Consider the following 5,874-nt stretch of genomic DNA (forward strand, 5'->3'; position numbering starts at 1 on the left):
AAAGGTATTTTCATTCATATTCATAGTTTAAATGAATTGTTGATATTTTAGGTCTAAATCACCACATGGGGGATACCAGAAATATGAAGAGCGGATTTGTAGAAATCAGGATGGGGGCATTTTGTCAATATGACCCTATGAAAATGGAACAAGCCTGGAAGAAGCAACAAGAAGTGTTGTCCTGAAAATTAATTTCAAATGGCCCACAAATGAACTAATAGAGTTCCTTTACTTCTTCCTTGTTGTACTTAACCCAATCAAAGTCAAAAAGGAAGCCCAACTTTCTCAAATCCTCCAGTAGAATCTTCATAATTATCACCACTTGAAATTTTATCTAAGGTTTTATAAAGATTGCATTAGCATAAAATGTTGTGTTCTTCTGATTTAATATATTCTTTGAAAAGAAAAAAAATATTCAGGAAAACTAAGGGTTGGGATATGAAATTATTACCTGCCAGGTGACAAACAGTACTCTAAGCTGATGAGAAATACTTTTTTTTTTAAATGCAAATGACTGATTTTGAGTTGACACTCAACCTTTTTTCTAAAAATCCGTAAAATTCAAATTGAATATCCACTATTAAAGTAATGGTGCTATTTGAATTGTGGTAAATTGCAAATCCCAAATTAATGTGTTCTCTTTTCAATGGTAGCACATTATTACATTTTGTCACATCATGTCGGGTTCCATGATTCTGCACAATTATGATTGCTTAAACTAAAAAGATGATCACGCTCCCTGCGATTGCTATTTCTTTGGAGTATAGGGTTGGTATGCGAAGGAAAGAAAAGTGTTTTCCTGATTACAGCGAGGCATTTTGTAAACTATAATCCAACACATCACAGTACAGAAGATCATTCACCTCACTTAGTCCCATTACGCTCCTTATAAATTATTCTCCTTTGTATTAGAATGCCATCATCACTTGCCTGTGTTTCAAATACAAAAGAAGCCTATTAGATGAGAGAGGGGGGAAGTGGAAGTGAGGAGGGATCCAATTTTTCTAAAATTAAATGACAGCACTGACAATGGTAATCATATGCAACTCTTCTCAAATAAGTATCGTTAACATCCCCAAAATGCCTTCTTCACAATGACCCTATGAAGGAGGAAACACAATTGTCTTTTATCCCTATTTTATAGATGAACAAACTGAGGGTCAGAGAGGTGAAATGTATTACTCATAGACACAGAAAATATCTCTGATCACATCACAGCTGTGATTTACTGTCTTTGGTGCCAGAGTTGGTACCTGAAACACATCTTCTGAAATCAATAGTCAATAATAGTCAATTAGCTTTGAAGTGTGTACTATGCACATGGTACCGTACTAAGTCCTAGAAATGGAGAGAGAGAGAGAGAGAGAGAGAGAGAGAGAGAGAGAGAGAGAGAGAGAGAGAGAGAGAGAGAGAGAGAGATTTCTTCCTTAAGCAGCTTACAATCTAATGAAAAAAGACAATACAGAAAGGGAAGTGAAACAGGGAAGAGGGGGAAGCATCCAAGGTAGGGACTTGGTGGAAAAGTCAGAGAAATGCTGAATTTCTGGGTGGAAAATAAGGAAATGTTGGTGCTGAGATGTCCCCTTAAATGGAGTGTTTGAAGCTTGCTGTTCTATCCTCCAATCAGAAAGGCAGATGGTTGCAATGAGATGTAAGTAGCAAGGTTGATTCAGTCTTGCAAAATGATGAGTTTTTCTTGTTGTTGTTTGTTTGTTTATTTGTTGTTTTCCAATAATGAGTTCCCTGAAGCACGGTGAAGTCTCAAAGTAGTTTTTCCAGATGGAAAATGATTTGAGGGTTCAAGATGAATGGATTTTACATGACTTTAGGAAAAGACCTCTACTTATGTTTAGCTTAGAATTCTCATACCAACTAGGCAAAGAAGCTAGATGTCGATGTCATTTAATGGGTAAAATTACTGAGGTATAGGAGATAGGATTTAAGAATATGTTAAAGGTATTATAAAAATCATATAAATGGTCCATTAAATTCTTCAACTATATGTATCATTAGAACTTATATTTCTACAGCCCAAAGATTTAAGATTTGAAAAGATTTTTATATAATGTTGTCTTGCATGAGCTTCACAACAAATCTACAAGGTAGATACTATTATTGTTCCCATTTCATAGATGAGGAAACTAAGGATGTGAGAGGCTAAGTGATTGAATGGGTCACAGATCTAATATATGTACAAGAAATAAGTTGATACCATGCATTTTTCACTTCATGTTTAGTACTTTCCACAACCCCACAGCTCCTCCATAGAAAAGTGCTTGCATAGCTGAACAGGACCCTTAAAGACTGATTATTATATTTTAAAACAATTATTTTACAAATTGAGTCTCTAACATCTATGCTTCTTTTATACTCTTATTAGAAGAAATTTGCCTAATAGCAATAATAGCAGTTTACATTTATATAGCAAAGGTTCTTATGCTAACTTCTTTTCTCAAGGGATGAGGCTTATTTTGACCAAATTAAAACTTCACTTAAAATTCATGTATTCTAAATTCCAGACAAAACACTAACCTTTTGGTGTTTGGCTTTAACTTTGGCAAACATATCTTCCTGCTCTTGAAGAAAAGTTTTAAAATGTTAATTAAAAGACTCAAAGAGCTTCAGTCAAAAAATAGTCCTGACCTTAAGCTCCTTTCTCCTACAAAGTGATGAGTTGGAATAGAATGAGAAACACATGGATTAATTGTCTCCATAAAATTTATGGGGAAATTAAATACTAGTAATAATCACAATTAGGAAAAAAGTATTTGGAAAATATGCTCTGATTTAAAATTAAAAAAAACTCCCTGAAAATCTTTAGAATGAAAGGTCAAAGGGGAAGGAGTAAAATTTGTTCTGACTGGAAGTCCTATTGAACTATCTGAATGAAGGTTCTGATGAGCACAGTTGCACTAAAGTGGGTACTTGACACAAACTTACCAATTGTTATGTTTGGTTCAATTGTTATTGTCAGTGAAGACTAAGCCCTAAACTGACTTCCACCCTAACAATTTAATTTCTAACCATAACACAAGACAATAAACATTACATTGGGATACAAATGCATCTGTTACACGGACTATCATGGCAACAAGAAGCCACTTTTGATGAAGAGAAATGATAATTTGACAAATTATATTAAGTGCCTAAGTTCATGAGTGTGCTTAATTAGTATAGCCCTTTATATAGGATTTAGTTCTATGGGGTACCTTAGAGATAAATGAGTTGCCTTCTTTATTTTTATTTTTTTTTTGTTTGTTTTGGAGGGCAGTTGGGGTTAAGTGACTTGCCCAAGGTCACATGGCTAGTACATGTTAAGTGTCCGAGGCTGTATTTGAACTGAGGTCCTCCCAACTCCAGGGCTGGTGCTCTATTCACTGTGCCACCTAGCCGCCCCCAGTCTTCTTTATAGGAATAAAGGCACTAAAGTAGACACAGGTCAAGGGACATACTTGAAGTTAGAGTTATTACTAGGGTAGTTTCTATCCCTAGAATCCCCCCAAAATCAGTCAAATGAAAGCTAGTAGAAGTAGATGCAGTGTGGAAGATAGTTTAATTATAAATACTCTCAGGGAGGGAAGAAGGAAGGGTTTCTAGTTATTGTTGTTCATCTGTGTCTTCTCTGACTCTTTGTGATCATATTTGTGAGGGTTTTTTTGTTGTTATTGGGGGTTTTTTTGTTCATTTTGTTTGTTTTTGGCAAAGAAAATGGAGTGGTTTGCCATTTTTTTTTTCTCTAGTTAATTTTGCAAATGGGGAAAGTGAAATAATCAAGGTTAAGTAACTTGCCCAGGGTCATATCTCTAATATGTGTCTGAGACCAGATTTGAATTCAGAAAGTTGGTGTTCCTAACTCCAGTCCCGGTACTCTATCCACTGTGCCACCTAGTGGACCAGAATTTATTAAACACTTATTTCGTACCAGGCATTGTGATAATCATTTTACGAATATTAACTCATTTGAAACCCACAACAACCCTAAGAGGCATTTGCTATTATTATCCTCTTTTTACGGTTGAGGAAATTGAGGGAGACAGAATGACTTTGATAGTCACACAACAAGTCAATGTCTGCAGCCAGATTTGAATTCTGGTCTTCCTAAGACCAGACCTAGTACCCTATCCACTATGCCATTTTGAGGGTGTTGCATGAAGGGGTTGGCACAGTGTGTACCATTGGAAAACCATAAAGTTGGTGGTCATCAAGAAGCAAATTTATCCTAAAAACATGAAAGTCTACCAGTTTCCAATGAAGAGCCATCAAGAGCCAAATTTTCATTTACCCTGTACTTGTAAAGACTCAGAGGAGCAGTGCTTTGAAACCTAAATGCTTACACATACATTGTATTCTTTGATCTAGACTGACTACAATAACAAAATGTCCATTGGAATGAAGTAATTTTCCAGTATACTCCCTAGATGATGCTGTTGAAAAGACAGTAAACTTTGAGTCAGAAACTACAGAGAAAATGGCCACTTATTGGTCCATGATGAGAGGAGTGTGTGTGTGTGTGTGGGGGGGGGGAGTACGATAGGAAAGAAAGAGACAGAGACACAGAGAGAGAGAGTAGACTGACACAGATGTTCATTCATAGACAGACCTTGACAGACATAGTGAAACAGCAATAGAGTGAGAGAGATAGATGGACAGAAACAGAGAACTAGAGACACAAAGAGACAGAGATAGACACAGTCAAAGAGTGACATAGACATGCATAGAGGTAAAGACATAGAAAAAGTTACACACAGAGAGACAGAGATGGAAGGAGGAATGTCAGAACAGACACAGTCTGGGTAAATCCTATTTTTGGAGGCATCTGTGAGTAAGTTGTTTTTCTTTTTGATTTTGTTTTTCTGTGTTTCAGAGGTACACATTTTGGCCTGCTCATTGGAACAGGGAATCCATTCTACTTTTCTGTCACAGCTCAGCCTAACTTTGCACATGTGTGAGAGGGCTGCCATACAGACTTCTGCATGACCCTTAAAATAACCCTGTGAGACAGCTTGGACAGGTATTATTAGCTCCTATCTTACAGATAAGCAAATTGATGCTCAGAGAGTTGAAACGATTTGACCACAGTCATTCAACTAGTAAGTATGAGAGCCAGACTGCAACCAAGCCAGTCTCTGAGTCTAGTACATTAATAGAACAAATGCAATATTATTTGTAAAGGTTTCCTTACCTGACCTCGAGTTATAGCTTGAGGGTATGATTTTATTACTATTGCACATAGCCACATTGCACACCACATAATTTATCCCCCAATGCTATTGGTAATAAAGTTTTGAATAATAACATTCGTCTGACTTAGAAAGAAAGGCATAGGAGACAACGGCATTGCCCCTAGAGTGCAGTATAACTTGATGCCGTCCTAATTTTTCATCTGAAACAAATCATTAGAGTTCTGCCATGATTGGTAATTTCTCTGTACACAGACATCATTTTCTCAAAGGATGCTCTGGAGAGGATATAGATCAATGTGGATTCATTTTTTTTCTTTTAATGGAAAATATTGTAACTATTCCATTATCAGGTACCAAGACAGACTTAAGGGGTCAGGAGGCTCATGTTTCTCCCTATCACCATGGATCTTTCATACATGAGTAAACTTCTAACATTCCTCAACTTATGGCAGTTGGACTAAAGAGACTTGAATTACTCACCCAGTTCATAATATATGATTGTATGCATTTAAGAAATGAAGATAAAATATCATCAAAAAGAAATTTGCTGTTCATATAATATGACAAACAGACTCAGACTCTATTTGAATGAGTTTATAAAGAGTCCTGAGATGAGACTAATGCAAGGTTAGGTACTAAAGATAGGGAGGTAAAAAGTGAAACTGTAAAGTTCTAGTAAAATATGATTCCT

The sequence above is a fragment of the Petaurus breviceps genome, unplaced genomic scaffold, assembly GCF_028583685.1.
Source record: "Petaurus breviceps papuanus isolate PSGF00001 unplaced genomic scaffold, PetGlider_PUasm1.0 176, whole genome shotgun sequence".
NCBI lineage: Eukaryota > Metazoa > Chordata > Mammalia > Diprotodontia > Petauridae > Petaurus > Petaurus breviceps.